Source organism: Nelumbo lutea, chromosome 4 (genome assembly GCF_056320005.1).
Source record: "Nelumbo lutea isolate HS-2025 chromosome 4, American lotus-T2T, whole genome shotgun sequence".
Lineage (NCBI taxonomy): Eukaryota > Viridiplantae > Streptophyta > Magnoliopsida > Proteales > Nelumbonaceae > Nelumbo > Nelumbo lutea.
In genome coordinates, this window is record NC_142687.1 from 51,399,735 (window position 1) to 51,422,498 (window position 22,764).

At 45.4% G+C, this 22,764-nt stretch overlaps 10 non-coding genes and 38 pseudogenes across 10 annotated transcripts; all 48 read left to right on the forward strand.

Annotated features, from left to right (window-relative positions):
• The first annotated feature begins 257 nt into the window (after positions 1–257).
• Positions 258–376, forward strand: LOC148856954 (5S ribosomal RNA; annotated as a pseudogene).
• A 359-nt stretch (positions 377–735) lies between these two features.
• Positions 736–853, forward strand: LOC148856955 (5S ribosomal RNA; annotated as a pseudogene).
• Positions 854–1,212: 359 nt separating this feature from the next.
• Positions 1,213–1,330, forward strand: LOC148856956 (5S ribosomal RNA; annotated as a pseudogene).
• Positions 1,331–1,689: 359 nt separating this feature from the next.
• Positions 1,690–1,808, forward strand: LOC148856957 (5S ribosomal RNA; annotated as a pseudogene).
• A 359-nt stretch (positions 1,809–2,167) lies between these two features.
• Positions 2,168–2,285, forward strand: LOC148856958 (5S ribosomal RNA; annotated as a pseudogene).
• Positions 2,286–2,644: 359 nt separating this feature from the next.
• On the forward strand, positions 2,645–2,762 carry LOC148856959 (5S ribosomal RNA; annotated as a pseudogene).
• A 359-nt stretch (positions 2,763–3,121) lies between these two features.
• Positions 3,122–3,239, forward strand: LOC148856960 (5S ribosomal RNA; annotated as a pseudogene).
• Positions 3,240–3,598: 359 nt separating this feature from the next.
• On the forward strand, positions 3,599–3,716 carry LOC148856961 (5S ribosomal RNA; annotated as a pseudogene).
• Positions 3,717–4,075: 359 nt separating this feature from the next.
• Positions 4,076–4,194, forward strand: LOC148856962 (5S ribosomal RNA; annotated as a pseudogene).
• A 359-nt stretch (positions 4,195–4,553) lies between these two features.
• On the forward strand, positions 4,554–4,671 carry LOC148856963 (5S ribosomal RNA; annotated as a pseudogene).
• A 359-nt stretch (positions 4,672–5,030) lies between these two features.
• LOC148856964 (5S ribosomal RNA) lies at positions 5,031–5,149 on the forward strand. Its single transcript, XR_016097488.1, has one exon. It is a non-coding gene; the product is annotated as a 5S ribosomal RNA (ribosomal RNA).
• A 359-nt stretch (positions 5,150–5,508) lies between these two features.
• LOC148856965 (5S ribosomal RNA) lies at positions 5,509–5,627 on the forward strand (annotated as a pseudogene).
• Positions 5,628–5,986: 359 nt separating this feature from the next.
• On the forward strand, positions 5,987–6,104 carry LOC148856966 (5S ribosomal RNA; annotated as a pseudogene).
• Positions 6,105–6,463: 359 nt separating this feature from the next.
• Positions 6,464–6,581, forward strand: LOC148856967 (5S ribosomal RNA; annotated as a pseudogene).
• Positions 6,582–6,940: 359 nt separating this feature from the next.
• LOC148856968 (5S ribosomal RNA) lies at positions 6,941–7,058 on the forward strand (annotated as a pseudogene).
• A 359-nt stretch (positions 7,059–7,417) lies between these two features.
• LOC148856969 (5S ribosomal RNA) lies at positions 7,418–7,536 on the forward strand. The gene has a single exon (XR_016097489.1). It is a non-coding gene; the product is annotated as a 5S ribosomal RNA (ribosomal RNA).
• Positions 7,537–7,895: 359 nt separating this feature from the next.
• LOC148856970 (5S ribosomal RNA) lies at positions 7,896–8,014 on the forward strand (annotated as a pseudogene).
• Positions 8,015–8,373: 359 nt separating this feature from the next.
• LOC148856971 (5S ribosomal RNA) lies at positions 8,374–8,491 on the forward strand (annotated as a pseudogene).
• A 359-nt stretch (positions 8,492–8,850) lies between these two features.
• On the forward strand, positions 8,851–8,968 carry LOC148856972 (5S ribosomal RNA; annotated as a pseudogene).
• A 359-nt stretch (positions 8,969–9,327) lies between these two features.
• LOC148856973 (5S ribosomal RNA) lies at positions 9,328–9,445 on the forward strand (annotated as a pseudogene).
• A 359-nt stretch (positions 9,446–9,804) lies between these two features.
• Positions 9,805–9,923, forward strand: LOC148856974 (5S ribosomal RNA). The gene has a single exon (XR_016098163.1). It is a non-coding gene; the product is annotated as a 5S ribosomal RNA (ribosomal RNA).
• A 359-nt stretch (positions 9,924–10,282) lies between these two features.
• Positions 10,283–10,401, forward strand: LOC148856975 (5S ribosomal RNA; annotated as a pseudogene).
• A 359-nt stretch (positions 10,402–10,760) lies between these two features.
• Positions 10,761–10,878, forward strand: LOC148856976 (5S ribosomal RNA; annotated as a pseudogene).
• A 359-nt stretch (positions 10,879–11,237) lies between these two features.
• On the forward strand, positions 11,238–11,355 carry LOC148856977 (5S ribosomal RNA; annotated as a pseudogene).
• A 359-nt stretch (positions 11,356–11,714) lies between these two features.
• On the forward strand, positions 11,715–11,833 carry LOC148856978 (5S ribosomal RNA). The gene has a single exon (XR_016098243.1). It is a non-coding gene; the product is annotated as a 5S ribosomal RNA (ribosomal RNA).
• A 359-nt stretch (positions 11,834–12,192) lies between these two features.
• Positions 12,193–12,310, forward strand: LOC148856979 (5S ribosomal RNA; annotated as a pseudogene).
• Positions 12,311–12,669: 359 nt separating this feature from the next.
• On the forward strand, positions 12,670–12,787 carry LOC148856980 (5S ribosomal RNA; annotated as a pseudogene).
• A 359-nt stretch (positions 12,788–13,146) lies between these two features.
• On the forward strand, positions 13,147–13,265 carry LOC148856981 (5S ribosomal RNA). Its single transcript, XR_016098244.1, has one exon. It is a non-coding gene; the product is annotated as a 5S ribosomal RNA (ribosomal RNA).
• Positions 13,266–13,624: 359 nt separating this feature from the next.
• LOC148856982 (5S ribosomal RNA) lies at positions 13,625–13,742 on the forward strand (annotated as a pseudogene).
• A 359-nt stretch (positions 13,743–14,101) lies between these two features.
• LOC148856983 (5S ribosomal RNA) lies at positions 14,102–14,220 on the forward strand (annotated as a pseudogene).
• A 359-nt stretch (positions 14,221–14,579) lies between these two features.
• LOC148856984 (5S ribosomal RNA) lies at positions 14,580–14,697 on the forward strand (annotated as a pseudogene).
• Positions 14,698–15,056: 359 nt separating this feature from the next.
• On the forward strand, positions 15,057–15,174 carry LOC148856985 (5S ribosomal RNA; annotated as a pseudogene).
• A 359-nt stretch (positions 15,175–15,533) lies between these two features.
• Positions 15,534–15,652, forward strand: LOC148856986 (5S ribosomal RNA; annotated as a pseudogene).
• A 359-nt stretch (positions 15,653–16,011) lies between these two features.
• Positions 16,012–16,129, forward strand: LOC148856987 (5S ribosomal RNA; annotated as a pseudogene).
• Positions 16,130–16,488: 359 nt separating this feature from the next.
• LOC148856988 (5S ribosomal RNA) lies at positions 16,489–16,607 on the forward strand. The gene has a single exon (XR_016098245.1). It is a non-coding gene; the product is annotated as a 5S ribosomal RNA (ribosomal RNA).
• A 359-nt stretch (positions 16,608–16,966) lies between these two features.
• Positions 16,967–17,084, forward strand: LOC148856989 (5S ribosomal RNA; annotated as a pseudogene).
• Positions 17,085–17,443: 359 nt separating this feature from the next.
• LOC148856990 (5S ribosomal RNA) lies at positions 17,444–17,562 on the forward strand (annotated as a pseudogene).
• Positions 17,563–17,921: 359 nt separating this feature from the next.
• Positions 17,922–18,039, forward strand: LOC148856991 (5S ribosomal RNA; annotated as a pseudogene).
• A 359-nt stretch (positions 18,040–18,398) lies between these two features.
• On the forward strand, positions 18,399–18,516 carry LOC148856992 (5S ribosomal RNA; annotated as a pseudogene).
• A 359-nt stretch (positions 18,517–18,875) lies between these two features.
• On the forward strand, positions 18,876–18,994 carry LOC148856993 (5S ribosomal RNA). The gene has a single exon (XR_016097490.1). It is a non-coding gene; the product is annotated as a 5S ribosomal RNA (ribosomal RNA).
• Positions 18,995–19,353: 359 nt separating this feature from the next.
• Positions 19,354–19,472, forward strand: LOC148856994 (5S ribosomal RNA). The gene has a single exon (XR_016098198.1). It is a non-coding gene; the product is annotated as a 5S ribosomal RNA (ribosomal RNA).
• Positions 19,473–19,831: 359 nt separating this feature from the next.
• On the forward strand, positions 19,832–19,949 carry LOC148856995 (5S ribosomal RNA; annotated as a pseudogene).
• A 359-nt stretch (positions 19,950–20,308) lies between these two features.
• Positions 20,309–20,426, forward strand: LOC148856996 (5S ribosomal RNA; annotated as a pseudogene).
• A 359-nt stretch (positions 20,427–20,785) lies between these two features.
• LOC148856997 (5S ribosomal RNA) lies at positions 20,786–20,904 on the forward strand. Its single transcript, XR_016097491.1, has one exon. It is a non-coding gene; the product is annotated as a 5S ribosomal RNA (ribosomal RNA).
• A 359-nt stretch (positions 20,905–21,263) lies between these two features.
• LOC148856998 (5S ribosomal RNA) lies at positions 21,264–21,381 on the forward strand (annotated as a pseudogene).
• A 359-nt stretch (positions 21,382–21,740) lies between these two features.
• LOC148856999 (5S ribosomal RNA) lies at positions 21,741–21,859 on the forward strand (annotated as a pseudogene).
• Positions 21,860–22,118: 259 nt separating this feature from the next.
• LOC148857000 (5S ribosomal RNA) lies at positions 22,119–22,236 on the forward strand (annotated as a pseudogene).
• Positions 22,237–22,595: 359 nt separating this feature from the next.
• Positions 22,596–22,714, forward strand: LOC148857001 (5S ribosomal RNA). Its single transcript, XR_016098246.1, has one exon. It is a non-coding gene; the product is annotated as a 5S ribosomal RNA (ribosomal RNA).
• Positions 22,715–22,764: the final 50 nt, after the last annotated feature.

Sequence of the window (22,764 nt, forward strand, 5' to 3'; positions counted from 1 at the left end):
GCACGATCGTCATTACTGAATGGGAACAGTGCAAAACCGGGCTTTTGGCATTCGTCGTGCATTGTGGGCCCCGTGATATTATTGCATCTATCCGGGGCTACAGCAGATCTACAAAGGAATAACTCCGGTCACGTGGAAGCTTTTGCACGGGTACCAAGGGAGGAAAGTTGCATACACCGTTTTTTCAAGTCTGAATGAATTAATGGAGGGGAGCAAGATAGTGAGTGCATAAAGATTTAAGCGAGCAATAAGCAATCGGGTGCGATCATACCAGCACTAATACACCAGATCCCATCATAACTCCGAAGTTAAGCGTGCTTGGGCGAGAGTAGTACTAGGATTGGTGAACTCCTAGGAAGTCCTCGTGTTGCACCCCAATTTTATTAATATTTTATTTTTGATATACTATTTGCAAATTCCATATGTCGTTTCGGCGAGCCAACTGGAAACAACGCGCCGGATACTCGGAGCATTTGCGGTTCGATCGTCATTATTGAATGGGAACGGTGCAAAACCGGGCTTTGGGTGTTTGTCGTGCATTGTGGGCCCCGCGATACTATTGCATCTATCCGAAGCTGCGGCAGATCTGGAAATGAATAACTCCGCTCACGTGGGAGCTTGTGCACGGGTACCAAGGGAGGAAAGTTGCATACACCATTTTTTCAAGTCTGAAAGAATTAATGGAGGGGAGCAAAATAGTGAGTGCATAAAGATTTAAGCATGCAGGAAGAAAATGGGTGCAATCATACCAGCACTAATGCATCGGATCCCATTTGAACTTCGAATTTAAGCGTTCTTGGCGAGAGAAGTACTAAGATTGGTGACCTCCTAGGAAGTCCTCGTGTTGCACCCCAATTTTATTAATATTTTATTTTTGATATACTATTTGCAAATTCCATATGTCGTTTCGGCGAGACAACTAGAAACAACACGCCGGATACTTGGACCATTTGCAGTTCGATCGTCATTATTGAATGGGAACGGTTAAAATCCGGGCTTTTGGTGTTCGTCGTGCATTGTGGGCCCCGCGATAGTATTGCATCTATCCGGGGCTGCGGCAGATCTGGAAAGGAATAACTCCGCTCACGTGGGAACTTGTGCACGGGTACCATGGGAGGAAAGTTGCATACACCATTTTTTCAAGTCTGAAAGAATTAATGGAGGGGAGCAAAATAGTGAGTGCATAAAGATTTAAGCATGCAGGAAGAAAATGGGTGCGATCATACAAGCACTAATGCATCGGATCCCATTTGAACTCCGAAGTTAAGCGTTCTTGGCGAGTGTAATACTAAGATTGGTGACCTCCTAGGAAGTCCTCGTGTTGCACCCCAATTTTATTAATATTTTATTTTTGATATACTATTTGCAAATTCCATATGTCGTTTCGGCGAGACAATTGGAAACAACGCGCCGGATACTCGGACCATTTGCGGCACGATCGTCATAACTAAATGGGAACGGTGCAAAACTGGGCATTTGGCATTCGTCGTGCATTGTGGGCCCCACGATATTATTGCATCTATCCGAGGCTGCGGCAGATCTGGAAAGGAATAACTCCGCTCACGTGGAAGCCTGTGCATGGTTACCATGGGAGGAAAGTTGCATACACCATTTTTTCAAGTCTGAAAGAATTAATGGAGGGCAGCAAGATAGTGAGTGCACAAAGATTTAAGCGAGCAAGAAGCAAACGGGTGCGATCATACCAGCACTAATACACCGGATCCCATCAGAACTCCGAAGTTAAGCGTGCTTGGGCGAGAGTAGTACTAGGATTGGTGAACTCTTAGGAAGTCCTCGTGTTGCACCCCAATTTTATTAATATTTCATTTTTGATATAATATTTTCAAATTCCATATGTCGTTTCGGCGAGACAACTGGAAGCAACGCGCCGGATACTCGGAGCATTCACGGTTCGATCGTCATTACTGAATGGGAACGGTGCAAAACTGGGATTTGGGCGTTCGTCGTGGATTGTGGGCCCCGTGATATTATTGCATCTATCCGGGGCTGCGGCAGATCTGGAAATGAATAACTCCGCTCACGTGGGAGCTTGTGCACGGGTACCAAGGGAGGAAAGTTGCAGACACCATTTTTTCAAGTCTGAAAGAATTAATGGAGGGGAGCAAAATAGTGAGTGCATAAAGAGTTAAGCGAGCAAAAAGAAAATGGGTGCGATCATACAAGCACTAATGCATCGGATCCCATTTGAACTCCGAAGTTAAGCGTTCTTGGCGAGAGTAGTACTAAGATTGGTGACCTCCTAGGAAGTCCTCGTGTTGCACCCCAATTTTATTAATATTTTATTTTTGATATACTATTTGCAAATTCCATATGTCGTTTCGGCGAGACAAGTGGAAACAACGCGCCGGATACTCGGACCATTTGCGGTTCGATCGTCATTATTGAATGGGAACGGTGCAAAACCGGGCTTTGGGTGTTCATCGTGCATTGTGGGCCCTGCGATACTATTGCATCTATCCGGGGCTGCGGCAGATCTGGAAATGAATAACTCTGCTCACGTGGGAGCTTGTGCACGGGTACCAAGGGAGGAAAGTTGCAGAGACCATTTTTTCAAGTCTGAAAGAATTAATGGAGGGGAGCAAAATAGTGAGTGCATAAAGATTTAAGCGAGCAAAAAGAAAATGGGTGCGATCATACAAGCACTAATGCATCGGATCCCATTTGAACTCCGAAGTTAAGCGTTCTTGGCGAGTGTAGTACTAAGATTGGTGACCTCCTAGGAAGTCCTCGTGTTGCACCCCAATTTTATTAATATTTTATTTTTGATATACTATTTGCAAATTCCATATGTCGTTTCGGCGAAACAACTGGAAACAACGTGCCGGATACTCGGACCATTTGCGGTTCGATCGTCATTACTGAATGGGAACGGTGCAAAACTGGGATTTGGGCGTTCGTCGTGGATTGTGGGCCCCGCGATATTATTGCATCTATCCGGGGCTGCGGCAGATCTGGAAATGAATAACTCCGCTCACGTGGGAGCTTGTGCACGGGTACCAAGGGAGGAAAGTTGCAGACACCATTTTTTCAAGTCTGAAAGAATTAATGGAGGGGAGCAAAATAGTGAGTGCATAAAGAGTTAAGCGAGCAAAAAGAAAATGGGTGCGATCATACAAGCACTAATGCATCGGATCCCATTTGAACTCCGAAGTTAAGCGTTCTTGGCGAGAGTAGTACTAAGATTGGTGACCTCCTAGGAAGTCCTCGTGTTGCACCCCAATTTTATTAATATTTTATTTTTGATATACTATTTGCAAATTCCATATGTCGTTTCGGCGAGACAAGTGGAAACAACGCGCCGGATACTCGGACCATTTGCGGTTCGATCGTCATTATTGAATGGGAACGGTGCAAAACCGGGCTTTGGGTGTTCATCGTGCATTGTGGGCCCTGCGATACTATTGCATCTATCCGGGGCTGCGGCAGATCTGGAAATGAATAACTCTCCTCACGTGGGAGCTTGTGCACGGGTACCAAGGGAGGAAAGTTGCAGAGACCATTTTTTCAAGTCTGAAAGAATTAATGGAGGGGAGCAAAATAGTGAGTGCATAAAGATTTAAGCGAGCAAAAAGAAAATGGGTGCGATCATACAAGCACTAATGCATCGTATCCCATTTGAACTCCGAAGTTAAGCGTTCTTGGCGAGTGTAGTACTAAGATTGGTGACCTCCTAGGAAGTCCTCGTGTTGCACCCCAATTTTATTAATATTTTATTTTTGATATACTATTTGCAAATTCCATATGTCGTTTCGGCGAAACAACTGGAAACAACGTGCCGGATACTCGGACCATTTGCGGTTCGATCGTCATTACTGAATGGGAACGGTGCAAAACTGGGATTTGGGCGTTCGTCGTGGATTGTGGGCCCCGCGATATTATTGCATCTATCCGGGGCTGCGGCAGATCTGGAAATGAATAACTCCGCTCACGTGGGAGCTTGTGCACGGGTACCAAGGGAGGAAAGTTGCATACACCATTTTTTCAAGTCTGAAAGAATTAATGGAGGGCAGCAAGATAGTGAGTGCACAAAGATTTAAGCGAGCAAGAAGCAAACGGATGCGATCATACCAGCACTAATACACCGGATCCCATCAGAACTCCGAAGTTAAGCGTGCTTGGGCGAGAGTAGTACTAGGATTGGTGAACTCCTAGGAAGTCCTCGTGTTGCACCCCAATTTTATTAATATTTTATTTTTGATATACTATTTTCAAATTCCATATGTCGTTTCGGCGAGACAACTGGAAACAACGCGCCGGATACTCGGAGCATTCACGGTTCGATCGTCATTACTGAATGGGAACGGTGCAAAACTGGGATTTGGGCGTTCGTCGTGGATTGTGGGCCCCGCGATATTATTGCATCTATCCGGGGCTGCGGCAGATCTGGAAATGAATAACTCCGCTCACGTGGGAGCTTGTGCACGGGTACCAAGGGAGGAAAGTTGCATACACCGTTTTTTCAAGTCTGAAAGAATTAATGGAGGGGAGCAAAATAGTGAGTGCATAAAGATTTAAGCGTGCAAGAAGAAAATCGGTGCGATCATACCAGCACTAATGCATCGGATCCCATTTGAACTCCGAAGTTAAGCGTTCTTGGCGAGAGTAGTACTAAGATTGGTGACCTCTGAGGAAGTCCTCGTGTTGCACCCCAATTTTATTAATATTTTATTTTTGATATACTATTTGCAAATTCCATATGTCGTTTCGGCGATACAACTAGAAACAACACGCCGGATACTCGGACCATTTGCGGCACGATCGTCATTACTGAATGGGAACGGTCCAAAACCGGGCTTTTGGCATTCGTTGTGCATTGTGGGCCCCGTGATATTATTGCATCTATCCGGGGCTGCGGCAGATCTACAAAGGAATAACTCCGCTCACGTGGAAGCTTGTGTACGGGTACCAAGGGAGGAAAGTTGCATACACCGTTTTTTCAAGTCTGAAATAATTAATGGAGGGGAAGAAGATAGTGAGTGCATAAAGATTTAAGCGAGCAAAAAGCAAACGGGTGCGATCATACTAGCACTAATGCACCGGATCCCATCAGAACTCCGAAGTTAAGCATGCTTGGGCAAGAGTAGTACTAGGATGGGTGACCTCCTGGGAAGTCCTCGTGTTGCACCCCAATTTTATTAATATTTTATTTTTGATATACTATTTGCAAATTCCATATGTCGTTTCGGCGAGACAACTGGAAACAAGGCGCCGGATACTCGGACCATTTGCGGCACGATCGTCATAACTAAATGGGAACGGTGCAAAACCGGGCTTTTGGCATTCGTCGTGCATTGTGGGCCCCGCGATATTATTGCATCTATCCGGGGCTGCGGCAGATCTGGAAAGGAATAACTCCGCTCACGTGGAAGCCTGTGCATGGTTACCATGGGAGGAAAGTTGCATACACCGTTTTTTCAAGTCTGAAAGAATTAATGGAGGGCAGCAAGATAGTGAGTGCACAAAGATTTAAGCGAGCAAGAAGCAAACGGGTGCGATCATACCAGCACTAATACACCGGATCCCATCAGAACTCCGAAGTTAAGCGTGCTTGGGCGAGAGTAGTACTAGGATTGGTGAACTCTTAGGAAGTCCTCGTGTTGCACCCCAATTTTATTAATATTTCATTTTTGATATAATATTTTCAAATTCCATATGTCGTTTCGGCGAGACAACTGGAAACAACGCGCCGGATACTCGGAGCATTCACGGTTCGATCGTCATTACTGAATGGGAACGGTGCAAAACTGGGATTTGGGCGTTCGTCGTGGATTGTGGGCCCCGTGATATTATTGCATCTATCCGGGGCTGCGGCAGATCTGGAAATGAATAACTCCGCTCACGTGGGAGCTTGTGCACGGGTACCAAGGGAGGAAAGTTGCAGACACCATTTTTTCAAGTCTGAAAGAATTAATGGAGGGGAGCAAAATAGTGAGTGCATAAAGATTTAAGCGAGCAAAAAGAAAATGGGTGCGATCATACAAGCACTAATGCATCGGATCCCATTTGAACTCCGAAGTTAAGCGTTCTTGGCGAGAGTAGTACTAAGATTGGTGACCTCCTAGGAAGTCCTCGTGTTGCACCCCAATTTTATTAATATTTTATTTTTGATATACTATTTGCAAATTCCATATGTCGTTTCGGCGAGACAAGTGGAAACAACGCGCCGGATACTCGGACCATTTGCGGTTCGATCGTCATTATTGAATGGGAACGGTGCAAAACCGTGCTTTGGGTGTTCATCGTGCATTGTGGGCCCTGCGATACTATTGCATCTATCCGGGGCTGCGGCAGATCTGGAAATGAATAACTCTGCTCACGTGGGAGCTTGTGCACGGGTACCAAGGGAGGAAAGTTGCATACACCATTTTTTCAAGTCTGAAAGAATTAATGGAGGGGAGCAAAATAGTGAGTGCATAAAGATTTAAGCATGCAGGAAGAAAATGGTTGCGATCATACCAGCACTAATGCAACGGATCCCATTTGAACTTCGAAGTTAAGCTTTCTTGGCGAGAGAAGTACTAAGATTGGTGACCTCCTAGGAAGTCCTCGTGTTGCACCCCAATTTTATTAATATTTTATTTTTGATATACTATTTGCAAATTCCATATGTCGTTTCGGCGAGACAACTAGAAACAACACGCCGGATACTCGGACCATTTGCAGTTCGATCGTCATTATTGAATGGGAACGGTTAAAATCCGGGCTTTTGGTGTTCGTCGTGCATTGTGGGCCCCGCGATAGTATTGCATGTATCCGGGGCTGTGGCAGATCTGGAAAGGAATAACTCCGCTCACGTGGGAACTTGTGCACGGGTACCAAGGTAGGAAAGTTGCATACACCATTTTTTCAAGTCTGAAAGAATTAATGGAGGGGAGCAAAATAGTGAGTGCATAAAGATTTAAGCGTGCAAGAAGAAAATCGGTGCGATCATACCAGCACTAATGCATCGGATCCCATTTGAACTCCGAAGTTAAGCGTTCTTGGCGAGAGTAGTACTAAGATTGGTGACCTCCTAGGAAGTCCTCGTGTTGCACCCCAATTTTATTAATATTTTATTTTTGATATACTATTTGCAAATTCCATATGTCGTTTCGGCGATACAACTAGAAACAACACGCCGGATACTCGGACTATTTGCGGCATGATCGTCATTACTGAATGGGAACGGTGCAAAACCGGGCTTTTGGCATTCGTTGTGCATTGTGGGCCCCGCGATATTATTGCATCTATCCGGGGCTGCGGCAGATCTACAAAGGAATAACTCCGCTCACGTGGAAGCTTGTGCACGGGTACCAAGGGAGGAAAGTTGCATACACCGTTTTTTCAAGTCTGAAATAATTATTGGAGGGGAACAAGATAGTTAGTGCATAAAGATTTAAGCGAGCAAAAAGCAAACGGGTGCGATCATACTAGCACTAATGCACCGGATCCCATCAGAACTCCGAAGTTAAGCATGCTTGGGCAAGAGTAGTACTAGGATGGGTGACCTCCTGGGAAGTCCTCGTGTTGCACCCCAATTTTATTAATATTTTATTTTTGATATACTATTTGCAAATTCCATATGTCGTTTCGGCGAGACAACTGGAAACAACGCGCCGGATACTCGGAGCATTCACGGTTCGATCGTCATTACTGAATGGGAACGGTGCAAAACTGGGATTTGGGCGTTCGTCGTGGATTGTGGGCCCCGCGATATTATTGCATCTATCCGGGGCTGCGGCAGATCTGGAAATGAATAACTCCGCTCACGTGGAAGCTTGTGCACGGTTACCATGGGAGGAAAGTTGCATACACCGTTTTTTCAAGTCTGAAAGAATTAATGGAGGGCAGCAAGATAGTGAGTGCACAAAGATTTAAGCGAGCAAGAAGCAAACGGGTGCGATCATACCAACACTAATACAACGGATCCCATTTGAACTCCGAAGTTAAGCGTGCTTGGGCGAGAGTAGTACTAGGATTGGTGAACTCCTAGGAAGTCCTCGTGTTGCACCCCAATTTTATTAATATTTTATTTTTGATATAATATTTTCAAATTCCATATGTCGTTTCGGCGAGACAACTGGAAACAACGCGCTGGATACTCGAAGCATTCACGGTTCGATCGTCATTACTGAATGGGAACGGTGCAAAACTGGGATTTGGGCGTTCGTCGTGGATTGTGGGCCCCGCGATATTATTGCATCTATCCGGGGCTGCGGCAGATCTGGAAATGAATAACTCCGCTCACGTGGGAGGTTGTGCACGGGTACCAAGGGAGGAAAGTTGCAGAGACCATTTTTTCAAGTCTGAAAGAATTAATGGAGGGGAGCAAAATAGTGAGTGCATAAAGATTTAAGCGAGCAAAAAGAATATGGGTGCGATCATACAAGCACTAATGCATCGGATCCCATTTGAACTCCGAAGTTAAGCGTTCTTGGCAAGAGTAGTACTAAGATTGGTGACCTCCTAGGAAGTCCTCGTGTTGCACCCCAATTTTATTAATATTTTATTTTTGATATACTATTTGCAAATTCCATATGTCGTTTCGGCGAAACAACTGGAAACAACGTGCCGGATACTCGGAGCATTTGCGGTTCGATCGTCATTATTGAATGGGAACGGTGCAAAACCGGGCTTTGGGTGTTCGTCGTGCATTGTGGACCCCGCGATACTGTTGCATCTATCTGGGGCTACGGCAGATCTGGAAATGAATAACTCCGCTCACGTGGGAGCTTGTGCACGGGTACCAAGGGAGGAAAGTTGCATACACCGTTTTTTCAAGTCTGAAAGAATTAATGGAGGGGAGCAAAATAGTGAGTGCATAAAGATTTAAGCGTGCAAGAAGAAAATCGGTGCGATCATACCAGCACTAATGCATCGGATCCCATTTGAACTCCGAAGTTAAGCGTTCTTGGCGAGAGAAGTACTAAGATTGGTGACCTCCTAGGAAGTCCTCGTGTTGCACCCCAATTTTATTAATATTTTATTTTTGATATACTATTTGCAAATTCCATATGTCCTTTCGGCGAGACAACTAGAAACAACACGCCGGATAATCGGACCATTTGCAGTTCGATCGTCATTATTGAATGGGAACGGTTAAAATCTGGGCTTTTGGTGTTCGTCGTGCATTGTGGGCCCCGCGATAGTATTGCATGTATCCGGGGCTGCGGCAGATCTGGAAAGGAATAACTCCGCTCACGTGGGAACTTGTGCACGGGTACCAAGGGAGGAAAGTTGCATACACCATTTTTTCAAGTCTGAAAGAATTAATGGAGGGGAGCAAAATAGTGAGTGCATAAAGATTTAAGCGTGCAAGAAGAAAATCGGTGCGATCATACCAGCACTAATGCATCGGATCCCATTTGAACTCCGAAGTTAAGCGTTCTTGGCGAGAGTAGTACTAAGATTGGTGACCTCCTAGGAAGTCCTCGTGTTGCACCCCAATTTTATTAATATTTTATTTTTGATATACTATTTGCAAATTCCATATGTCGTTTCGGCGATACAACTAGAAACAACACGCCGGATACTCGGACCATTTGCGGCACGATCGTCATTACTGAATGGGAACGGTGCAAAACCGGGCTTTTGGCATTCGTTGTGCATTGTGGGCCCCGCGATATTATTGCATCTATCCGGGGCTGCGGCAGATCTACAAAGGAATAACTCCGCTCACGTGGAAGCTTGTGCACGGGTACCAAGGGAGGAAAGTTGCATACACCGTTTTTTCAAGTCTGAAATAATTAATGGAGGGGAACAAGATAGTTAGTGCATAAAGATTTAAGCGAGCAAAAAGCAAACGGCTGCGATCATACTAGCACTAATGCACCGGATCCCATCAGAACTCCGAAGTTAAGCATGCTTGGGCAAGAGTAGTACTAGGATGGGTGACCTCCTGGGAAGTCCTCGTGTTGCACCCCAATTTTATTAATATTTTATTTTTGATATACTATTTGCAAATTCCATATGTCGTTTCGGCGAGACAACTGGAAACAACGCGCCGGATACTCGGACCATTTGCGGCACGATCGTCATAACTAAATGGGAACGGTGCAAAACCGGGCTTTTGGCATTCGTCGTGCATTGTGGGCCCCGCGATATTATTGCATCTATCCGGGGCTGCGGCAGATCTGGAAAGGAATAACTCCGCCCACGTGGAAGCCTGTGCACGGTTACCGTGGGAGGAAAGTTGCATACACCGTTTTTTCAAGTCTGAAAGAATTAATGGAGGGCAGCAAGATAGTGAGTGCACAAAGATTTAAGCGAGCAAGAAGCAAACGGGTGCGATCATACCAGCACTAATACACCGGATCCCATCAGAACGCCGAAGTTAAGCGTGCTTGGGCGAGAGTAGTACTAGGATTGGTGAACTCCTAGGAAGTCCTCGTGTTGCACCCCAATTTTATTAATATTTTATTTTTGATATACTATTTGCAAATTCCAAATGTCGTTTCGGCGAGACAAGTGGAAACAACGCGCCGGATACTCGGAGCATTTGCGGTTCGATCGTCATTATTGAATGGGAACGGTGCAAAACCGGGCTTTCGGTGTTCGTCGTGCATTGTGGGCCCCGCGATAGTATTGCATCTATCTGGGGCTGCGGCAGATCTGGAAATGAATAACTCCGCTCACGTGGGAGCTTGTGCACGGGTACCAAGGGAGGAAAGTTGCATACACCATTTTTTAAAGTCTGAAAGAATTAATGGAGGGGAGCAAAATAGTGAGTGCATAAAGATTTAAGCGAGCAAAAAGAAAATGGGTGCGATCATACAAGCACTAATGCATCGGATCCCATTTGAACTCCGAAGTTAAGCGTTCTTGGCGAGAGTATTACTAAGATTGGTGACCTCCTAGGAAGTCCTCGTGTTGCACCCCAATTTTATTAATATTTTATTTTTGATATACTATTTGCAAATTCCATATGTCGTTTCGGCGAGACAACTGGAAACAACGCGCCGGATACTCGGAGCATTTGCGGTTCGATCGTCATTATTGAATGGGAACGGTGCAAAACCGGGCTTTGGGTGTTCGTCGTGCATTGTGGGCCCCGCGATAGTATTGCATCTATCCGGGGCTGCGGCAGATCTGGAAATGAATAACTCCGCTCACGTGGGAGCTTGTGCACGGGTACCAAGGGAGGAAAGTTGCATACACCGTTTTTTCAAGTCTGAAAGAATTAATGGAGGGGAGCAAAATAGTGAGTGCATAAAGATTTAAGCGAGCAAAAAGAAAATGGGTGCGATCATACAAGCACTAATGCATCGGATCCCATTTGAACTCCGAAGTTAAGCGTTCTTGGCGAGAGTAGTACTAAGATTGGTGACCTCCTAGGAAGTCCTCGTGTTGCACCCCAATTTTATTAATATTTTATTTTTGATATACTATTTGCAAATTCCATATTGCGTTTCGGCGATACAACTAGAAACAACGCGCCGGATACTCGGACCATTTGCGGCACGATCGTCATTACTGAATGGGAACGGTGCAAAACCGGGCTTTTGGCATTCGTCGTGCATTGTGGGCCTCGCGATATTATTGCATCTATCCGGGGCTGCGGCAGATCTACAAAGGAATAACTCCGCTCACGTGGAAACTTGTGCACGGTTACCAAGGGAGGAAAGTTGCATACACCGTTTTTTCAAGTCTGAAATAATTAATCGAGGGGAACAAGATAGTGAGTGCATAAGGATTTAAGCGAGCAAAAAGCAAACGGGTGCGATCATACCAGCACTAATGCACCGGATCCCATCAGAACTCCGAATTTAAGCATGCTTGGGCAAGAGTAGTACTAGGATGGGTGACCTCCAGGGAAGTCCTCGTGTTGCACCCCAATTTTATTAATATTTTATTTTTGATATACTATTTGCAAATTCCATATGTCGTTTCGGCGAGACAACTGGAAACAACGCGCCGGATACTCAGACCATTTGCGGCACGATCGTCATTACTAAATGCGAACGGTGCAAAACCGGGCTTTTGGCATTCGTCGTGCATTGTGGGCCCCGCGATATTATTGCATCTATCCGGGGCTGCGGCAGATCTGGAAAGGAATAACTCCGCTCACGTGGGAGCTTGTGCACGGTTACCAAGGGAGGAAAGTTGCATACACCATTTTTTCAAGTCTGAAAGAATTAATGGAGGGGAGCAAGATAGTGAGTGCATAAAGATTTAAGCGAGCAAGATGCAAACATGTGCGATCATACCAGCACTAATACACCGAATCCCATCAGAACTTCGAAGTTAAGCGTGCTTGGGCGAGAGTAGTACTAGGATTGGTGACCTCGTAGAAGTCCTCGTGTTGCACCCCAATTTTATTAATATTTTATTTTTGATATACTATTTGCAAGTTCCATATGTCGTTTCGGCGATACAACTAGTAACAACACGCCGGATACTCGGACCATTTGCGGCACGATCGTCATTACTGAATGGGAACAGTGCAAAACCGGTCTTTGGGTGTTCGTCGTGCATTGTGGGCCCCGCGATAGTATTGCATCTATCCAGGGCTGCGGCAGATCTGGAAATGAATAACTCCGCTCACGTGGGAGCTTGTGCACGGGTACCAAGGGAGGAAAGTTGCATACACCGTTTTTTCAAGTCTGAAAGAATTAATGGAGGGGAGCAAAATAGTGAGTGCATAAAGATTTAAGCATGCAGGAAGAAAATGGGTGCGATCATACCAGCACTAATGCATCGGATCCCATTTGAACTTCGAAGTTAAGCGTTCTTGGCGAGAGAAGTACTAAGATTGGTGACCTCCTAGGAAGTCCTCGTGTTGCACCCCAATTTTATTAATATTTTATTTTTGATATACTATTTGCAAATTCCATATGTCGTTTCGGCGATACAACTAGAAACAACGCGCCGGATACTCGGACCATTTGCGGCACGATCGTCATTACTGAATGGGAACGGTGCAAAACTGGGCTTTTGGCATTCGTCGTGCATTGTGGGCCCCGCGATATTATTGCATCTATCCGGGGCTGCGGCAGATCTACAAAGGAATAACTCCGCTCACGTGGAAACTTGTGCACGGTTACCAAGGGAGGAAAGTTGCATACACCGTTTTTTCAAGTCTGAAATAATTAATCGAGGGGAACAAGATAGTGAGTGCATAAGGATTTAAGCGAGCAAAAAGCAAACGGGTGCGATCATACCAGCACTAATGCACCGGATCCCATCAGAACTCCGAATTTAAGCATGCTTGGGCAAGAGTAGTACTAGGATGGGTGACCTCCAGGGAAGTCCTCGTGTTGCACCCCAATTTTATTAATATTTTATTTTTGATATACTATTTGCAAATTCCATATGTCGTTTCGGCGAGACAACTGGAAACAACGCGCCGGATACTCGGACCATTTGCGGCACGATCGTCATTACTGAATGGGAACGGTGCAAAATCGGGCTTTTGGCATTCGTCGTGCATTGTGGGCCCCGCGATATTATTGCATCTATCCGGGGCTGCGGCAGATCTGGAAAGGAATAACTCCGCTCACGTGGGAGCTTGTGCACGGTTACCAAGGGAGGAAAGTTGCATACACCATTTTTTCAAGTCTGAAAGAATTAATGGAGGGGAGCTAGATAGTGAGTGCATAAAGATTTAAGCGAGCAAGAAGCAAACAGGTGCGATCATACCAGCACTAATACACCGAATCCCATCAGAACTCCGAAGTTAAGCGTGCTTGGGCGAGAGTAGTACTAGGATTGGTGACCTCGTAGAAGTCCTCGTGTTGCACCCCAATTTTATTAATATTTTATTTTTGATATACTATTTGCAAGTTCCATATGTCGTTTCGGCGATACAACTAGTAACAACACGCCGGATACTCGGACCATTTGCGGCACGATCGTCATTACTGAATGGGAACAGTGCAAAACCGGGCTTTTGGCATTCGTTGTGCATTGTGGGCCCCGCGATATTATTGCATCTATCCGGGGCTGCGGCAGATCTACAAAGGAATAACTCCGCTCACGTGGAAGCTTGTGTACGGGTACCAAGGGAGGAAAGTTGCATACACCGTTTTTTCAAGTCTGAAATAATTAATGGAGGGGAGCAAGATAGTGAGTGCATAAAGATTTAAGCGAGCAATAAGCAATCGGGTGCGATCATACCAGCACTAATACACCAGATCCCATCAGAACTCCGAAGTTAAGCGTGCTTGGGCGAGAGTAGTACTAGGATTGGTGAACTCCTAGGAAGTCCTCGTGTTGCACCCCAATTTTATTAATATTTTATTTTTGATATACTATTTGCAAATTCCATATGTCGTTTCGGCGAGACAACTGGAAACAACGCGCCGGATACTCGGAGCATTTGCGGTTCGATCGTCATTATTGAATGGGAACGGTGCAAAACCGGGCTTTGGGTGTTCATCGTGCATTGTGGGCCCTGCGATACTATTGCATCTATCCGGGGCTGCGGCAGATCTGGAAATGAATAACTCCGCTCACGTGGGAGCTTGTGCACGGGTACCAAGGGAGGAAAGTTGCATACACCGTTTTTTAAAGTCTGAAAGAATTAATGGAGGGGAGCAAAATAGTGAGTGCATAAAGATTTAAGCGAGCAAAAAGAAAATGGGTGCGATCATACAAGCACTAATGCATCGGATCCCATTTGAACTCCGAAGTTAAGCGTTCTTGGCGAGAGTATTACTAAGATTGGTGACCTCCTAGGAAGTCCTCGTGTTGCACCCCAATTTTATTAATATTTTATTTTTGATATACTATTTGCAAATTCCATATGTCGTTTCGGCGATACAACTGGAAACAACGCGCCGGATACTCGGAGCATTTGCGGTTCGATCGTCATTATTGAATGGGAACGGTGCAAAACCGGGCTTTGGGTGTTCGTCGTGCATTGTGGGCCCCGCGATAGTATTGCATCTATCCGGGGCTGCGGCAGATCTGGAAATGAATATCTCCGCTCACGTGGGAGCTTGTGCACGGGTACCAAGGGAGGAAAGTTGCATACACCGTTTTTTCAAGTCTGAAAGAATTAATGGAGGGGAGCAAAATAGTGAGTGCATAAAGATTTAAGCGAGCAAAAAGAAAATGGGTGCGATCATACAAGCACTAATGCATCGGATCCCATTTGAACTCCGAAGTTAAGCGTTCTTGGCGAGAGTAGTACTAAGATTGGTGACCTCCTAGGAAGTCCTCGTGTTGCACCCCAATTTTATTAATATTTTATTTTTGATATACTATTTGCAAATTCCATATGTCGTTTCGGCGAAACAACTGGAAACAACGCGCCGGATACTCGGACAATTTGCGGTTCGATCGTCATTATTGAATGGGAACGGTGCAAAACCGGGCTTTGGGTGTTCGTCGTGCATTGTGGGCGCCGCGATACTATTGCATCTATCCGGGGCTGCGGCAGATCTAGAAATGAATAACTCCGCTCACGTGGGAGCTTGTGCACGGGTACCAAGGGAGGAAAGTTGCATACACCGTTTTTTCAAGTCTGAATGAATTAATGGAGGGGAGCAAGATAGTGAGTGCATAAAGATTTAAGCGAGCAAGAAGCAATCGGGTGCGATCATACCAGCACTAATACACCAGATCCCATCAGAACTCCGAAGTTAAGCGTGCTTGGGCGAGAGTAGTACTTGGATTGGTGAACTCCTAGGAAGTCCTCGTGTTGCACCCCAATTTTATTAATATTTTATTTTTGATATACTATTTGCAAATTCCATATGTCGTTACGGCGAGACAAGTGGAAACAACGCGCCGGATACTCGGAGCATTTGCGGTTCGATCATCATTATTGAATGGGAACGGTGCAAAACCGGGCTTTGGGTGTTCGTCGTGCATTGTGGGCCCCGCGATAGTATTGCATCTATCCGGGGCTGCGGCAGATCTGGAAATGAATAACTCCGCTCACGTGGGAGCTTGTGCACGGGTACCAAGGGAGGAAAGTTGCATACACCATTTTTTCAAGTCTGAAAGAATTAATGGAGGGGAGCAAAATAGTGAGTGCATAAAGATTTAAGCATGCAGGAAGAAAATGGGTGCGATCATACCAGCACTAATGCATCGGATCCCATTTGAACTTCGAAGTTAAGCGTTCTTGGCGAGAGAAGTACTAAGATTGGTGACCTCCTAGGAAGTCCTCGTGTTGCACCCCAATTTTATTAATATTTTATTTTTGATATACTATTTGCAAATTCCATATGTCGTTTCGGCGATACAACTAGAAACAACGCGCCGGATACTCGGACCATTTGCGGCACGATCGTCATTACTGAATGGGAACGGTACAAAACTGGGCTTTTGGCATTCGTCGTGCATTGTGGGCCCCGCGATATTATTGCATCTATCCGGGGCTGCGGCAGATCTACAAAGGAATAACTCCGCTCATGTGGAAACTTGTGCACGGTTACCAAGGGAGGAAAGTTGCATACACCGTTTTTTCAAGTCTGAAATAATTAATCGAGGGGAACAAGATAGTGAGTGCATAAGGATTTAAGCGAGCAAAAAGCAAACGGGTGCGATCATACCAGCACTAATGCACCGGATCCCATCAGAACTCCGAATTTAAGCATGCTTGGGCAAGAGTAGTACTAGGATGGGTGACCTCCAGGGAAGTCCTCGTGTTGCACCCCAATTTTATTAATATTTTATTTTTGATATACTATTTGCAAATTCCATATGTCGTTTCGGCGAGACAACTGGAAACAACGCGCCGGATACTCGGACCATTTGCGGCACGATCGTCATTACTGAATGGGAACGGTGCAAAATCGGGCTTTTGGCATTCGTCGTGCATTGTGGGCCCCGCGATATTATTGCATCTATCCGGGGCTGCGGCAGATCTGGAAAGGAATAACTCCGCTCACGTGGGAGCTTGTGCACGGTTACCAAGGGAGGAAAGTTGCATACACCATTTTTTCAAGTCTGAAAGAATTAATGGAGGGGAGCTAGATAGTGAGTGCATAAAGATTTAAGCGAGCAAGAAGCAAACAGGTGCGATCATACCAGCACTAATACACCGAATCCCATCAGAACTCCGAAGTTAAGCGTGCTTGGGCGAGAGTAGTACTAGGATTGGTGACCTCGTAGAAGTCCTCGTGTTGCACCCCAATTTTATTAATATTTTATTTTTGATATACTATTTGCAAGTTCCATATGTCGTTTCGGCGATACAACTAGTAACAACACGCCGGATACTCGGACCATTTGCGGCACGATCGTCATTACTGAATGGGAACAGTGCAAAACCGGGCTTTTGGCATTCGTCGTGCATTGTGGGCCCCGTGATATTATTGCATCTATCCGGGGCTACGGCAGATCTACAAAGGAATAACTCCGGTCACGTGGAAGCTTGTGCACGGGTACCAAGGGAGGAAAGTTGCATACACTGTTTTTTCAAGTCTGAATGAATTAATGGAGGGGAGCAAGATAGTGAGTGCATAAAGATTTAAGCGAGCAATAAGCAATCGGGTGCGATCATACCAGCACTAATACACCAGATCCCATCAGAACTCCGAAGTTAAGCGTGCTTGGGCGAGAGTAGTACTAGGATTGGTGAACTCCTAGGAAGTCCTCGTGTTGCACCCCAATTTTATTAATATTTTATTTTTGATATACTATTTGCAAATTCCATATGTCGTTTCGGCGAGACAACTGGAAACAACGCGCCGGATACTCGGAGCATTTGCGGTTCGATCGTCATTATTGAATGGGAACGGTGCAAAACCGGGCTTTGGGTGTTCGTCGTGCATTGTGGGCCCCGCGATACTATTGCATCTATCCGGGGCTGCGGCAGATCTGGAAATGAATAACTCCGCTCACGTGGGAGCTTGTGCACGGGTACCAAGGGAGGAAAGTTGCATACACCGTTTTTTCAAGTCTGAAAGAATTAATGGAGGGGAGCAAAATAGTGAGTGCATAAAGATTTAAGCATGCAGGAAGAAAATGGGTGCGATCATACCAGCACTAATGCATCGGATCCCATTTGAACTTCGAAGTTAAGCGTTCTTGGCGAGAGAAGTACTAAGATTGGTGACCTCCTAGGAAGTCCTCGTGTTGCACCCCAATTTTATTAATATTTTATTTTTGATATACTATTTGCAAATTCCATATGTCGTTTCGGCGAGACAACTAAAAACAACACGCCGGATACTCGGACCATTTGCGGTTCGATCGTCATTATTGAATGGGAACGGTGAAAATCCGGGCTTTTGGTGTTCGTCGTGCATTGTGGGCCCCTCGATAGTATTGCATCTATCCGGGGCTGCGGCAGATCTGGAAAGGAATAACTCCGCTCACGTGGGAGCTTGTGCACGGGTACCAAGGGAGGAAAGTTGCATACACCATTTTTTCAAGTCTGAAAGATTTAATGGAGGGGAGCAAAATAGTGAGTGCATAAAGATTTAAGCATGCAAGAAGAAAATCGGTGCGATCATACCAGCACTAATGCATCGGATCCCATTTGAACTCCGAAGTTAAGCGTTCTTGGCGAGAGTAGTACTAAGATTGGTGACCTCCTAGGAAGTCCTCGTGTTGCACCCCAATTTTATTAATATTTTATTTTTGATATACTATTTGCAAATTCCATATGTCGTTTCGGCGATACAACTAGAAACAACACGCCGGATACTCGGACCATTTGCGGCACGATCGTCATTATTGAATGGGAACGGTGCAAAACCGGGCTTTTGGCATTCGTTGTGCATTGTGGGCCCCGCGATATTATTGCATCTATCCGGGGCTGCGGCAGATCTACAAAGGAATAACTCCGCTCACGTGGAAGCTTGTGCACGGGTACCAAGGGAGGAAAGTTGCATACACCGTTTTTTCAAGTCTGAAATAATTAATGGAGGGGAACAAAATAGTGAGTGCATAAAGATTTAAGCGAGCAAAAAGCAAACGGGTGCGATCATACTAGCACTAATGCACCGGATCCCATCAGAACTCCGAAGTTAAGCATGCTTGGGCAAGAGTAGTACTAGGATGGGTGACCTCCTGGGAAGTCCTCGTGTTGCACCCCAATTTTATTAATATTTTATTTTTGATATACTATTTGCAAATTCCATATGTCGTTTCGGCGAGACAACTGGAAACAACGCGCCAGACACTCGGACCATTTGCGGCACGATCGTCATAACTAAATGGGAACGGTGCAAAACCAGGCTTTTGGCATTCGTCGTGCATTGTGGGCCCCGCGATATTATTGCATCTATCCGGGGCTGCGGCAGATCTGGAAAGGAATAACTCCGCTCACGTGGAAGCCTGTGCACGGTTACCATGGGAGGAAAGTTGCATACACCGTTTTTTCAAGTCTGAAAGAATTAATGGAGGGCAGCAAGATAGTGAGTGCACAAAGATTTAAGCGAGCAAGAAGCAAACGGGTGCGATCATACCAGCACTAATACACCGGATCCCATCAGAACTCCGAAGTTAAGCGTGCTTGGGCGAGAGTAGTACTAGGATTGGTGAACTCCTAGGAAGTCCTCGTGTTGCACCCCAATTTTATTAATATTTTATTTTTGATATACTATTTTCAAATTCCATATGTCGTTTCGGCGAGACAACTGGAAACAACGCGCCGGATACTCGGAGCATTCACGGTTCGATCGTCATTACTGAATGGGAACGGTGCAAAACTGGGATTTGGGCATTCGTCGTGGATTGTGGGCCCCGCGATATTATTGCATCTATCCGGGGCTGCGGCAGATCTGGAAATGAATAACTCCGCTCACGTGGGAGCTTGTGCACGGGTACCAAGGGAGGAAAGTTGCAGACACCATTTTTTCAAGTCTGAAAGAATTAATGGAGGGGAGCAAAATAGTGAGTGCATAAAGATTTAAGCGAGCAAAAAGAAAATGGGTGCGATCATACAAGCACTAATGCATCGGATCCCATTTGAACTCCGAAGTTAAGCGTTCTTGGCGAGAGTAGTACTAAGATTGGTGACCTCCTAGGAAGTCCTCATGTTGCACCCGAATTTTATTAATATTTTATTTTTGATATACTATTTGCAAATTCCATATGTCGTTTCGGCGAAACAACTGGAAACAACGTGCCGGATACTCGGACCATTTGCGGTTCGATCGTCATTATTGAATGGGAACGGTGCAAAACCGGGCTTTTGGTGTTCGTCGTGCATTGTGGGCCCCGCGATAGTATTGCATCTATCCGGGGCTGCGGCAGATCTGGAAATGAATAACTCCGCTCACGTGGGAGCTTGTGCACGGGTACCAAGGGAGGAAAGTTGCATACACCGTTTTTTCAAGTCTGAAAGAATTAATGGAGGGGAGCAAAATAGTGAGTGCATAAAGATTTAAGCGTGCAAGAAGAAAATCGGTGCGATCATACCAGCACTAATGCATCGGATCCCATTTGAACTCCGAAGTTAAGCGTTCTTGGCGAGAGTAGTACTAAGATTGGTGACCTCTGAGGAAGTCCTCGTATTGCACCCCAATTTTATTAATATTTTATTTTGGATATACTATTTGCAAATTCCGTATGTCGTTTCGGCGATACAACTAGAAACAACACGCCGGATACTCAGACCATTTGCGGCACGATCGTCATTACTGAATGGGAACGGTGCAAAACCGGGCTTTTGGCATTCGTTGTGCAATGTGGGCCCCGTGATATTATTGCATCTATCCGGGGCTGCGGCAGATCTACAAAGGAATAACTCCGCTCACGTGGAAGGTTGTGTACGGGTACGAAGGGAGGAAAGTTGCATACACCATTTTTTCAAGTCTGAAATAATTAATGGAGGGGAACAAGATAGTGAGTGCATAAAGATTTAAGCGAGCCAAAAGCAAACGGGTGCGATCATACTAGCACTAATGCACCGGATCCCATCAGAACTCCGAAGTTAAGCATGCTTGGGCAAGAGTAGTACTAGGATGGGTGACCTCCTGGGAAGTCCTCGTGTTGCACCCCAATTTTATTAATATTTTATTTTTGATATACTATTTGCAAAATCCATATGTCGTTTCGGCGAGACAACTGGAAACAACGCGCCGGATACTCGGAGCATTCACGGTTCGATCGTCATTACTGAATGGGAACGGTGCAAAACTGGGATTTGGGCATTCGTCGTGGATTATGGGCCCCGCGATACTATTGCATCTATCCGGGGCTGCGGCAGATCTGGAAATGAATAACTCCGCTCACGTGGGAGCTTGTGCATGGGTACCAAGGGAGGAAAGTTGCATACACCGTTTTTTCAAGTCTAAAAGAATTAATGGAGGGGAGCAAAATAGTGAGTGCATAAAGATTTAAGCGAGCAAAAAGAAAATGGGTGCGATCATACAAGCACTAATGCATCGGATCCCATTTGAACTCCGAAGTTAAGCGTTCTTGGCGAGAGTAGTACTAAGATTGGTGACCTCCTAGGAAGTCCTCGTGTTGCACCCCAATTTTATTAATATTTTATTTTTGATATACTATTTGCAAAGTCCATATGTCGTTTCGGCGAAACAACTGGAAACAACGCGCCGGATACTCGGACCATTTGCGGTTCGATCGTCATTATTGAATGGGAACGGTGCAAAACCGGGCTTTGGGTGTTCGTCGTGCATTGTGGGCCCCGCGATACTTTTGCATCTATCCGGGGCTGCGGCAGATCTAGAAATGAATAACTCCGCTCACGTGGGAGCTTGTGCACGGGTACCAAGGGAGGAAAGTTGCATACACCGTTTTTTCAAGTCTGAATGAATTAATGGAGGGGAGCAAGATAGTGAGTGCATAAAGATTTAAGCGAACAATAAGCAATCGGGTGCGATCATACCTGCACTAATACACCAGATCCCATCAGAACTCCGAAGTTAAGCGTGCTTGGGCGAGAGTAGTACTAGGATTGGTGAACTCCTAGGAAGTCCTCGTGTTGCACCCCAATTTTATTAATATTTTATTTTTGATATACTATTTGCAAATTCCATATGTCGTTTCGGCGAGACAAGTGGAAACAATGCGCCGGATACTCGGAGCATTTGCGGTTCGATCGTCATTATTGAATGGGAACGGTGCAAAACCGGGCTTTCGGTTTTTTCAAGGGAGGAAAGTTGCATACACCATTTTTTCAAGTCTGAAAGAATTAATGGAGGGGAGCAAAGTAGTGAGTGCATAAAGATTTAAGCATGCAGGAAGAAAATGGGTGCGATCATACCAGCACTAATGCATCGGTTCCCATTTGAACTTCGAAGTTAAGCGTTCTTGGCGAGAGAAGTACTAAGATTGGTGACCTCCTAGGAAGTCCTCGTGTTGCACCCCAATTTTATTAATATTTTATTTTTGATATACTATTTGCAAATTCCATATGTCGTTTCGACGATACAACTAGAAACAACGCGCCGGATACTCGGACCATTTGCGGCACGATCGTCATTACTGAATGGACACGGTGCAAAACAGGGCTTTTGGCATTCGTCGTGCATTGTGGGCCCTGCGATATTATTGCATCTATCCGGGGCTGCGGCAGATCTACAAAGGAATAACTCCACTCACGTGGAAGCTTGTGCACGGTTACCAAGGGAGGAAAGTTGCATACACCATTTTTTCAAGTCTGAAATAATTGATCGAGGGGAACAAGATAGTGAGTGCATAAGGATTTAAGCGAGCAAAAAGCAAACGGGTGCGATCATACCAGCACTAATGCACCGGATCCCATCAGAACTCCGAATTTAAGCATGCTTGGGCAAGAGTAGTACTAGGATGGGTGACCTCCAGGGAAGTCCTCGTGTTGCACCCCAATTTCATTAATATTTTATTTTTGATATACTATTTGCTAATTCCATATGT